This window comes from Globicephala melas, chromosome 9 (genome assembly GCF_963455315.2).
Source record: "Globicephala melas chromosome 9, mGloMel1.2, whole genome shotgun sequence".
NCBI lineage: Eukaryota > Metazoa > Chordata > Mammalia > Artiodactyla > Delphinidae > Globicephala > Globicephala melas.
In genome coordinates this window covers 27,926,973-27,940,168 of record NC_083322.1, presented here as the reverse complement: position 1 = coordinate 27,940,168, position 13,196 = coordinate 27,926,973, and the positions used below count along the sequence as shown (strand labels likewise).

The window sequence follows — 13,196 nt, the reverse complement described above, 5'->3', positions numbered from 1 at the left end:
AAGAATAATGTGTAATAGGAGTCTGGTTACTACGTGTGAGATGACTTAAACCATTAGTAAAAAACTTTAAATCCCTGTGACTCTTCCTTAATATAATTTTCAACTCCAATATAGATGTTTATAAGTCCTCATCACAAGAAAAAATGTTGTAACTATGTATGGGGATGGACTTATTTTGGTGATCATTTTGCAATTTATACAGATATCAAATCACTATGCTGTATACCTGCAACTAACATAATGTTGTATGTCAATGATACCTCAATAAAAAAAAAATAGAGAGATGTTTCAAGGCAACGATGGTCAAGCTTCATCAAATTCCTTTCTATCATATAGCACTTGACCATTCCCCAACTTTTTCTATCTACAGAAGAGGTTGAATGACAAAGAACAGAAAATGAAAAGGTGTAACATTTGGGGCCCTTGTAACATTGAAATGAAGTATGATACATCAGCTAACGAGTATTCACCAAGCAGTTCCAATTGGGACATGTTAGGATCATCCCTGCTTTCAGAAGCTTACAAAGTAGTTGGGGAGCTCAAACAGATACACGCACTGCAGAGTACAATGAAAAGAGCACCAGACTGAGAACATAAATCCTGATTCTGTCATTGACTGACTGCTATGTGGGCTCCAGCCAACCAGTGCACCGGTTCCCCCATCAGTCAAAGGTGTGTTTGTGTTGGTGGGACGGGTATGGAATTAAAATTGTCTTAAGAGTTTTACATTTCTAAAATTTTATACTTCTATGAAATGAGAGTTAAGACATATATACTGTAATGTAATTAAAAATGTGGAGAATTTCATTTCATTGAGCAGAAACATTAAGATCTGGCATGAAGATAAATAAAAGATATTAATAAGGATCTACTGCCCTACATCTTTCCTCTTTAGAAGCAAAATAATATGCACTATTGACAAATTATACCTTCCCAAAGGGAAAATACCGACAAGGTTTTTTAAATACAAAAAGGGAAATTAATGAAGGCTGGTTTTTGTTCACGTAGCAGCTTCTTCAACAAAGGGATAATAGTTCTAGGGACACACCTTATTGGTCTCTGGTGAGCAGAGAACTCGCTGAGAGTGCACAGGAGATAATCTTTTCTCTACGGCTGGTCAATTACTGCAAAATAGTTTATGCAAAAGAAACAAAAACTTCCCTGCAGGTTTCTCCATCACATCATTTGAGACGTGATGTAAGAACACAGAAACAAATTCATGTGAACTGCTGACTAAAATTTTATTTTTATTAAAGAATGAGAACTATGTATGATTGGTCAGTTATCCTAGGGGATACAAATAGCAAAAAACATAAAATTACAAACTGCTCACAACTAAAAGTCAGTTTAGCACCTTCCTCCTGCCCATTAAGATTTCTTACCAATCACAGCTGGCTAACTCAACTTCTTGTGGTTGGCAAAGACCCAGAAGACCTATACTCCAGGGCTATGACCAGGGGAAGGGGATGCCAAACTTAATGGCCCTCTGCGGAAAATGCCTCACCTCTTGTAACTCAAATCTTGAAAGCCAGTGTGTGATGGGTGATATCATTTGCCATGAGGAGAGAGACAATTGCTATGGTTACCAGACAACGTGAACCACTGAAGGCTCTAGCATAGCATCTGGTTCACTTGCTTTCAAGGGAGTATGTGTTTACACAGGTGAGTGATGCTGCAGGACTAGGCAAAGTAGAGGCAGGTCCTGTGGATGGATTTAGAAGATCTTAGCTCGAGTTGAAGCTCTGCCACTCTCTGGAGGTGAGACAACAGTCTGGACATTCAGCTTCTCTAGCCTCAGTGTACTCATCAGTAAAACGGGGAAAATGTCACTGCTTTGCTCACAATAAGGTTGGTGTGAAAATCAGCAGAGATGATTTAGGTGAAGGAACTGTGAAAATGGCAACACACTAAGAGATATAAAGAATGAATATTATTGGTATGATGAGCTAAATCACTAGCCATTATATGTCTAAAAACCTACACAGGTTAAGTCACAAGTTAACGGGGGTAGCCTTGGGATTGTTTAGTGATAAGGAGAAATAATGCATTTGGTTACCAGCGAATGCGTCTAATTCAGTGACATGATATCTATGGAGGCAGGATAGAGTTGATGCTGTAAGTCAGAAGACCCATGTCGGAATCCCATCTGTATCAAGGTCATGTGGCTGACAGTAGAGGAGGGAGGCTTTGCACACAGGTGGTCTGGCTCCAAAGCCCGTGTTCTTTGCCATCACACTACAGAGTTGTAAGCATTAAATGATATAACTAATGTGCCTGGCATATAATAAGTGCTCAATAAATGCTATTTTCTTCTTCTTATTGAGCACCTAATACGGGGAATACAAAAAAAAAAAAGAATCTTAGACCCTTCCCTCCAGGAATGCACAAACTAGTAGGAGAGACAGACGTGTACACAGTTGGTCATGACACAAGGCAGGAAGTGATGAGGGACAAACAGTGTAACTGAAACTGACTTCCATTGGAGGATACTGGGTAAGCTTCATCTGCATGGTGGCACAGGGGCTGAGCAGCAGGGTAGCAGAAATCGAGTGGCTAAAACAACACCTGGGGAAGCCCATTAGCAGATGACCTTAGGGCAGAAATTGCCCCACTGTGGCATCTGACAACCTGTCTGGCTCGTCTTCTCTTTAGAGTGTGAAGCAGCACCAGGTTATATCCCACGAAGTCCAGTGTGTGCACCTGCTGCATGCATGTCACAGCATTCTTGGGCTCCATTTTTTTTTTTTTTTTTTTTTGGTACGCGGGCCTCTCACTGTTGTGGCCTCTCTCGTTGCGGAGCACAGGCTCCGGACGCGCAGGCTCAGCGGCCATGGCTCACGGGCCCAGCCGCTCCGCGGCATGTGGGATCTTCCCGGACCGGGGCACGAACCCGTGTCCCCTGCATCGGCAGGCGCACTCTCAACCACTGCGCCACCAGGGAAGCCCCTTGGCCTCCATTTTAACAATAGTGTAGAGCCTCTCCCTGGGATCCTCCCTACCCCAAATGGTCCCTGGGGAGGCCCAATACAGCAGGGACTCTAAGTGCTTACATGGCAGTGAACAGTGACTGCACCTCTGGGACCAACCACATGAGCCATACAGTTCCAAGAGGAAGGTTTTCTTTGTAAGATTTCTGTCAAGGCACACGTGGTGGAAGAGCTACCTTAAAACCCAAAATCTGTTAACAAGATTGACTAATAATGATGTAGTTTCCATCTGGCTTTTAATTGTAGAAGGCAGCAAGATTCCAAAGAAATCCAGCTAAATGCTGGGTTTAGTTGCTGTGTCTTTAACTGCTTCCTGTGAACTTTCTCTGTACAGCTCAGGGAGGATATAAATACTTACAGGTTTGCCTTGCGCTCCCTGTTCTCCTGAGGGTGTCAGGTTGGAATGAAACCCTGTAATCTCTGTTTCCCTGCTTTTTATTGCGGATGTCATTTACTGGGTTTGTTTGAGTAATATTTAGCGCCCAAAGTCTGTCCGGGTCATTACCAACTTTGCCTCATTAGGTACACTCTCAGGGAAATTAAAGATGAAGGTATGTTGAAAGAACTGGTAGAATGAAACATGAAGTACGCCACGAGGCATGTCGGTTTAAATCTCCTGCTGGATTTTAACAGGATATAGGATTCATTTTCCTACATGTATGGAAAGTAGAACGACAAATTCTGAGAAGTGAGATAGGAACGATTCAGCTGTAGACTGGTGGGTTCAAAACACGCAGTTCTTACTTTTTTCAACTGTGAAATTTCAGGAAGTAAACAAGGAATATTTGCATCATTTACACTGCAAGTTATTAAATCTTCCACAGAAAAAAGATGCACCCATAAACAAGACTAATCATGAAAAACTAGGTGTATTTTGGAGGGGGGAGGATACATAGGGCTGGAGATACCTATCAGATGTTTTATTTTTGTTTGGTACAATCAGGACTGACTAGTACTGTTAAAAATCCACCTGGAACCAGAATGTCATGGATTGGAAGAAAGCAGGTTTCCTTCCCTGAACTGGAATGTTAATGTTATGATACAATGGAAAATAATCCTCGCTTCTCCCACTGTGTATCCACGTCCTCTTTGAACCTTTGTTCCAAATGACTCCGAAAAGGTCCTTCCAGATGATCCAGATCGGTATTGAGGATGGACAGGATCTGACAGCACGTATTTATACGACATGCCTTGTTCTGCACAGTATCTCAGACAACTTCCAAAACAGCACGCCTAGCCCGGATGTTGGTGAAGTCTCCACATTCCTCTCATTGTTCCTTTCTCCCTTGTCTCCCAAATAGACTGAACTATGTTAGTTTGTATTTCTTTTCTTCTAATTACTCCTAACAGTGCATGTTATTCCTTTCAAGCACATTCTTGGGTTTCAACAGTTGTCTTCTGAATACATTGTCTTGATCCAAACAAGTAAATTTAACCAAGTTAACTTAATCAGACTGAATTGGTGGTGGTGGAGGAGATACTTTAATTGTATCATCTAGACAGTCAGGTCAGATTTGTCCTCTGTCCCTCTTAAGAGAAATTCAGGGTAAAATATTCTAGGTTATTAAAAAGAATAGGTGGGGCTTCCCTGGTGGCACAGTGGTTGAGAGTCCGCCTGCCGATGCAGGGGACGTGGGTTTGTGCCCTGGTCCGGGAAGATCCCACATGCCGCGGAGCGGCTGGGCCCGTGAGCCATGGCCGCTGAGCCTGCGCGTCCGGAGCCTGTGCTCCGCAACGGGAGAGGCCACAACAGTGAGAGGCCTGCGTACCGCAAAAAAAAAAAAAAAAAAAAAAAAAAAAAGGTGTTGTGGTATGTACAGGTATTTACACCTACATACCTATATATCTATATATGTACTTAGTGAAAAAGTATATACTCTTTCCTAAATCCCTTTTTGCAATAGTTGAGAATTCAGGAAGTTGAATATACTGCTCTGGTCTTTTAATTCATACCCAGAATTTACTGAGCCCCTGTTACTGGAGTGCATCGCGAGAGTAATCACTTTCTCACTCTTTGCTCTGTTGACCATTTCCTCCAAGCAGTTCTTTCCCACAGCCTTCCCAGTTTTTCTTCAGCATCCTGATGTTACACACAATGAATTCCACTCTCACCTACCTGACTCACAGCTGTCCCACATGATTGCCTGCCCACGCTGGTCCCACAGTGTGTATGCCTGCATGTAACAAATAGCGAAGGAAATATCCACAGAGCCTGGACATATAAAGGGGACATGAGAAGACTGCAGTGAAGCTCCCATTCTTTTCCTCTTGCTGAGTTCTGTGTGCTGTTGTGCAAAGATGACAGGCTTAGGGCTACAGGGTCAAGTCCTGGCTTCTCCGCCAGCCACTGTAAAACCGTGGGCCTTTGTTTCCTCATCTGTGAACAAGGAGACTGGACTCTGGGTGGATCAGGCCTGCCTTGGGAGATGGGGCTACACAGGTAAGCTCTGGCCTGCTTCCCCTCCTCAATCAGAATAGCTTTGCTTCCACCAGTGTTGTATCTGGGGTGCCACCTAAGATATATCTGAAGACATTAAATATATCTCATAAACATCATAAAAGTATTTAGAAATATGTCTTATAAACATTACAGAAGTGTTTGAAAAGTCTCTGTTAGACAATCTCAGGGTTCTCTTCCAACTCGTGTGTGCTATGGGACTTCAGAGCCTGCAGAGAAAAGTTGCAGGTCCCTGGAAGCCTCCATACACAAACATATAGAAAGATCTTTGCTTTATTTATTTATTTTTTGATGTGGACCATTTTTAACGTCTTTATTGAATTTGTTACAATATTGCTTCTGTTTCATATTTTGGGTTTTTGGCCACAAGGCATGTGGGATCTTAGTTCCCTGACCAGGGATCGAACCCACACACCCTGCACTGGAAGGCGAAATCTTAACCACTGAACCTCCATGGAAGTCCCCAGAATTTTTGCTTTAGACTGAGAAAAGGCTGCAGGTTTTCTTCTCATCCAGTATGCCTGCTTTTTTTTTTAATGCGGAAACTGAGTCATGCAAGGAGACCCAGCTGGTAACATGAAGAAACAGGAATGGAGTCCAGTTCTCCTGAGCCTCCCACAGTTTATCTGACTGAATTAATTCTAATATAAGGCAGCAATAAATATAGCATTTCTTGTATCCTTTCCTTGGCAAGAGTTAATGTTCCTGCCTTCATTTTTTTTTTTCTTGGTAAAAATTATCTATATCCTTTTCTGGATAGAAGCTTCTTTTTTGTTTTTGTTTTTGCCTTCTTTAAAATGGTTTTTATTTCTTCCATTTCATTTCTCCATGTCTTCCACAGGAGTTCCACTTATAACATATATACCTGAGAACAGCAGCCACTGATAGAATCATGTTCAATGGCTGAAATCTTATAATCGCATTGGTATTTTCATCCCATATCCTTCCTGTGAACTCCAGCCCCAAATACCTAAATATCTGAATGTCCCCTTGCTATCTCCTCCTTCAGGTATCTCAGAGGCAGCTCGATTCCCCCATGTCCAATTCTGACATGGGTTGTTCCCTCCAAATCTGTCCCTCTTCCAGGGCACCCTGCATCACCGAATGGCACAACATCCATCTCCTGCTGCAGGCTATAGACCTAGAGGTAATTGTCAACGTTTTCCCTTCTCTCCCCATTACTAACCCCTTGTCTTAGTCTTCTCAGGCTGCTATAACAGAATGCCATAGACTGGGTGGCTTATAAACCACAGTAACTTCTCATACTCCGGAGGCTGAGAAGGCCATAGTCAAGGCGCTGGCAGATTTCATGTCTGGTGAGGACCCAATTGCTGGTTCATAGATGATACCTTCTGGCTGTGTTTTCACATGGCAGAAGGGACTAGGGAGCTCTGTGGGGTGTTATTTATAACAAAGTGAATCAGCTATACGTATACATATATCCTCATATCCCTTCCCTCTTGCGTCTCCCTCCCACCCTCCCTATCCCACCCCTCTAGGTGGTCACAGAGCACCGAGCTGATCTCCCTGTGCTACGTGGCTGCTTCCCACTAGCTATCTATTTTACATTTGGTAGTGTATATATGTCCATGTCACTTTCTCACTTTGTCCCAGCTTACCCTTCCCCCTCCCAGTGTCCTCAAGCCCATTCTCTACGTCTGCATCTTTATTCTGGTCCTGCCCCTAGGCTCTTCAGAACCTTTTTTTTTTTTTTTTTAGATTCCATATATATGTGTTAGCATATGGTATTTGCTTTTTTCTTTCTGACTTACTTCACTCTGTATGACAGACTCTAGGTCCATCATCTCACTACAAATAACTCAATTTCATTTCTTTTTATGGCTGAGTAATTTTCCATTGTATATATGTGCCACATCTCCTTTATCTATTCATCTGTCAGTGGACACTTAGGTTGCTTCCATGTCCTAGCTATTGTAAATAGTGCTGCAGTGAACATTGTGGTACATGACTCTTTTTGAATTATGGTTTTCTCAGGGTATATGCCCAATAGTGGGATTGCTGAGTGGTCTGGTAGTTCTATTTTTAGTTTTTTAAGGAACCTCCATACTGTTCTCCATAGTGGCTGTATCAGTTTACATTCCCACCAACAGTGCAAGAGTGTTCCCTTTTCTCCACACCCTCTCCAGCATTTATTCTTTGTAGATTTTTTGATGATGGCCATTCTGACTGGTGTGAGATGATACCTCATTGTAGTTTTGACTTGCATTTCTCTAATGATTAGTGATGTTGAGCATCCTTTCATGAGTTTGTTGGCAATCTGTATAACTTCTTTGGAGAAATGTCTATTTAGGTCTTCTGCCCATTTTTGGATTGGGTTGTTTGTTTTTTTGATGTTGAGCTGCATGAGCTGTTTGTATGTTTTGGAGATTAATCCTTTGTCGGTTGCTTCATTTGCAAATATTTTCTCCCACTCTGAGGGCTGTCTTTTCATCTTCTTTAGGGTTTCCTTTATTGTGCAAAAGCTTTTAAGTTTCATTAGGTCCCATTTGTTTATTTTTATTTCCATTTCTCTAGGAGGTGGGTTAAAAAGGATCTTGCTGTGATTTATGTTATAGAGTGTTCTGCCTATGTTTTCCTCTAAGAGTTTTATATTTTCTGGCCTACGTTTAGGTCTTTAATCCATTTTGAGCTTATTTTTGGATATGGTGTTAGGGTGTGTTCTAATTTCATTCTTTTACATGTAGCTGTCCAGTTTTCCCAGCACCATTTATTGAAGGGGCTGTCTTTTCTCCATTGTTTTTTCTTGCCTCCTTTATCAAAGATAAGGTGGCCATATGTACGTGGGTTTATCTCTGGGCTTTCTGTCCTGTTCCATTGATCTATATTTCTGTTTTTGTGCCAGTACAATACGGTCTTGATTACTGTAGCTTTGTAGTATAGTCTGAAGTCAGGGAGCCTGATTCCTCCAGCTCCATTTTTCTTTCTCAAGATTGCTTTGGCTATTCGGGGTCTTTTGTGTTTCCATATAAATTGTGATATTTTTGTTCTAGTTCTGTGAAAAATGCCATTGGTAGTTTGATAGGGATTGCACTGACTCTGTAGATTCTTTTGGATAGTATAGTCATTTTCACAATGTTGATTCTTCCAATCCAAGAACATGGTAAATCTCTCCATCTGTCTGTATCATTTTAAATTTCTTTCATCAGTGTCTTATAGTTTTCTGCATATAGGTCTTTTGTCTCCTTAGGTAGGCTTATTCCTAGGTATTTTGTTCTTTGTGTTGCAGTGGTAAATGGGAGTGTTTCCTTAATTCCTCTTTCAGATTTTTCATCATTAGTGTATAGGAATGCATGAGATTTCTGTGCATTAATTTTGTATCCTGCTACTTTACCAAATTCATTGATTACCTCTAGTAGTTTTCTGGTAGCATCTTTAGGATTCTTTATGTATAGTATCATGTCATCTGCAAACAGTGACAGTTTTACTTCTTCTTTTCCAATTTGGATTCCTCTTATGTTTTTCTTCTCTGATTGCTGTGGCTAAAACTTCCAACACTATGTTGAATAACAGCAGTGAGAGTGGGCAACCTTGTCTTGTTCCTGATCTTAGTGGAGATGGTTTCAGTTTTTCACCATTAAGAATGATGTTGGCTGCGGGTTTATCATATATGGCCTTTATTATGTTGAGGTAAGTTCCCTCTATGCCTACTTTCTTGATAGTTTTTATCATAAATTGGTGTTGAATTTTGTTGAAAGCTTTTTCTGCATCTGTTGAGATGATCATATGGTTTTTATCCTTCAGTTTGTTAATAGGGTGTATTACAGTGATTGATTTGTGTATATTGAAGAATCCTTGCATTCCTGGGATAAACCTCACTTGATCATGGTGCATGGTCCTTTTAAAGTGCTGTTGGATTCTGTTGGCTAGTATTTTGTAGAGGATTTTTGCATCTAAGTTCATCAGTGATACTGGCCTGTAGTTTTCTTTTCTTGTGACACCTTTGTCTAGTTTTGGTATCAGGGTGATGGTGGCCTTGTAGAATGAGTTTGGGAGTGTTGCTCCCTCTGCTATATTTTGGAAGAGTTTGAGAAGGATGGTGTTAGCTCTTCTCTAAATGTTTTATAGAATTCACCTGTGAAGCCATCTGGTCCTGGGCTTTTGTTTGTTGGAAGATTTTTAATCGCTGTTTCAATTTCAGTACTTGTTATCGGTCTGTTTATGTTTTCTATTTCTTCCTGGTTCAGTTTCGGAAGGTTGTGTTTTTCTAAGAATTTGTCCATTTCTTCCAGGTTGTCCATTTCATTGGCATATAGTTGCTTGTTATAATCTCTCATGATCCTTTGTATTTCTGCAGTGTCAGTTGATACTTCTCCTTCTTCATTTCTAATTCTGTTGGTTTGTGTCTTCTCCCTTTTTTTCTTGATGAGTCTGGCTAATGGTTTATCAATTTTGTTTATCTTCTCAAAGAACCAGCTTTTACTTTTAGTGATCTTTGCTATTGTTTCCTTCATTTCTTTTTCATTTATTTCTGATCTGATCTTTATGATTTGTTTGCTTCTGCTAACTTTGGTATTTTCTGTTCTTCTTTCTCTAATTGCTTTAGGTGTAAGGTTAGGTTGTTTATTTGACATTTTTCTTGTTTCTTGAGGTAGGATTGTTTTGCTATAAACTTCCCTCTTCAAACTGCTTTTGCTGCATCCCATAGGTGCTGGGTCGTCGTGTTTTCATTGTCATTTGTTTCTAGGTATTTTCTGATTTCCCCTTTGATTTCTTCATTGATCTCTTGTTTATTTAGTAGCATATTGTTTAGCCTCCATGTATTTGTATTTTTTTACAGTTTTTTTTTTCTGTAATTGATATCTAGTCTCATAACACTGTGGTTGGAAAAGATACTTGATACGATTTCAATTTTCTTAAATTTACCAAGGTTTGATTTGTGACCCAAGATATGATCTATCCTGGAGAATGGTCCATGAGCACTTGAGACACAAGTGTATTCTGTTGTTTTTGGATGGAATGCCCTATAAATATCAATTAAGTCCATCTGGTTTAATGTGTCATTTAAAGCTTGTGTTTCCTTATTTATTTTCATTTTGGATGATCTGTCCATTGGTGAAAGTGGGGTGTTAAAGTCCCCTACTATGATTGTGTCACTGTCAATTTCCCCTTTTACGGCTGTTATCATTTGCCTAATATACTGAGGTGCTCCTATGTTGGGTGCACAAATATTTACAATTGTTATATCTTCTTCTTGGATTGATCCCTTGATCATTATGTGGTGTCTTTCTCTGTCTCTTGTAATAGTCTTTATTTTAAAATCTATTTTGTCTGATATGAGAATTGCTACTCCAGCTTTCTTTTGGTTTCCATTTGCATGAATATCTTTTTCCATCCTCTTACTTTCAGTCTGTATGTGTCCCTAGGTCTGAAGTGGGTCTCTTGTAGACAGCATATATATGGGTCTTGTTTTTGTATCCATTCATCCAGTCTATGTCTTTTGGTTGGAGCATTTAATCCATTTGTATTTAAGGTAATTATTGATATGTATGTTCCTATTACCATTTTCTTAATTGTTTTGGGTTTGTTTTTGTAGGTCTTTTCCTTCTCCTGTGTTTCCTGCCTAGAGAAGTTCCTTTAGCATTTGTTGTAAAGCTGGTTTGGTGGTGCTGAATTCTCTTAGCTTTTGCTTATCTGCAAAGGTTTTAATTTCTCTGTCGAACCTGAATGAGATCCTTGCTGGGTAGGGTAATCTTGATTGTAGGTTTTTCCCTTTCATCACTTTAAATATGTCCTGCCACTCCCTTCTGGCTTGCAGAATTTCTGCTGAGAAATCAGCTGTTAACCTTATGGGGATTCCCTTGTATGTTATTTGTTGCTTTTCCCTTGCTGCTTTTAATATTTTTTCTTTGTATTTAAATTTTGATAGTTTGGTTAATATGTGTCTTGGCGTGTTTCTCCTTGGATTTATCCTGTATGGGACTTTCTGTGCTTCCTGGAGTTGATTGACTATTTCCTTTCCCATATTAGGGAAGTTTTTAACTATAACCTCTTCCAATATTTTCTCAGTCCTTTTCTTTTTCTCTTCTTCTGGGACCCCTATAATTCGAATGTTGGTGCGTTTAATGTTGTCCCAGAGGTCTTTGAGACTGTCCTCAATTCTTTTCATTCTTTTTTCTTTATTCTGCCCTGCAGTAGTCATTTCCACTATTTTATCTTCCAGGTCACTTATCCGTTCTTCTGTCTCGGTTATTCTGCTGATTCCTTGCAGAGAATTTTTAATTTCATTTTTTGTGTTGTTCATCGTTTGTTTGCTCTTTAGTTCTTCTAGGTCCTTGTTAAATGTTTCTTGTATTTTCTCCATTCTATTTCCAACATTTGGGATCTTCTTTACTATCATTACTCTGAATTCTTTTTCAGGTAGACTGCCTATTTTCTCTTCATTTGTTTGTCTGGTGGGTTTTTACCTTGCTCCTTCATCTACTGTGTATTTCTTGGTCTTCTCATTTTGCTGAACTTACTGTGTTTGGGGTCTCCTTTTCACAGGCTGCAGGTTCGTAATTCCCGTTGTTTTTGGTGTCTGTCCCCAGTGGGTAAGGTTGGTTCAGTGGGTTGTGTAGGCTTTGTGGTGGAGGGGACTGATGCCTGTGTTCTGGTGGATGAAGTTGGATCTTGTCTTTCTGGTGGGCAGTACCATGTCTGGTGGTGTGTTTTGGGGTATCTGTGAACTTATTATGATTTTAGGCAGTCTCTCTGCTAATGGGTGGGATTGTGTTCCTGTCTTGCTAGTTGTTTGGCATGGGGTGTCCAGCACTGGAGCTTGCTGGTCGTTGAGTGGAGCTGGGTCTTAGCGTTGAGACGGAGATCTCTGGGAGCGCTCTTGCTGATTGATATTACCTGGGGCCGGGAGGTCTCTGGTGGTCCAATATCCTGAACTCAGCCTCCCACCTCAGAGGCTCAGGCCTGACACCTGGCTGGGGCACCAAGACCCTGTCAGCCACATAGCTCCTGTTGCTTGAGGATCCACATTTCTTCTGGAAAGGACATAAATCTGGCAATCTCACTTCAGGCCTAGCCCATCCACCTTTTCTCCCTTTGTGCTTAGTCTGTTTCACTTGCTCATAATGGGCCCCATGCAGAGGCCTTGCCCCCGGCCTTCAGACCAGAGCTCCTCGTGAAATGGCTGGGCCGACACCTCAGCTTGGGATGTGCACTGAAGCTCCTCACAGGACACTCAACTCCTGTGGGGTGTTTTTTATAAGGCCACTAATCCCATTTATGATGGCTCTAACCTCATGACCTTATCACCTCCCAAAGGTCCCACCACCAAATACCATCACATTAGGGATTAGGTTTCAACATATGAATTTTGGGGGGACACAAACATTCAGTCTATGGCACCCTGCCCATTGTATATCTTAAATGCCTTTGGACTAGTCCAATAGAGAGAGACTAATGTTACAGCCTCCTTACTACTCCCTCTCAATCCGTTTGCTGTGGGCAATCAAATGAATTGTCTTACAATGCAAATATGATTAACTCTATACCCCTACTCCCCGCCTCTCCAACCATTCAGTGACTTCTCATTGTTCTAATGATGAAGACATTAAACTCCTCAGGCCTGTAGTTGGGCTTTTTTTGTGTGTGTGGTCCGCGGGCCTCTCGCTGTTGTGGCCTCTCCCATTGCGGAGCACAGGCTCCGGACGCGCAGCCTCAGCGGCCATGGCTCACGGGTCCAGCCGCTCCGCGGCATGTGGGATCTTCCTGGACCAGGGCACAAACCCATGTCCCCT

At 41.1% G+C, this 13,196-nt stretch overlaps 1 protein-coding gene across 3 annotated transcripts in view; it reads right to left on the bottom strand.

Annotated features, from left to right (window-relative positions):
• The window catches only part of CADPS2 (calcium dependent secretion activator 2), a 483,312-nt gene that overhangs the window by 39,410 nt on the left and 430,706 nt on the right, over window positions 1–13,196 (bottom strand). The gene's annotated exons all lie outside the window — the stretch shown is intronic.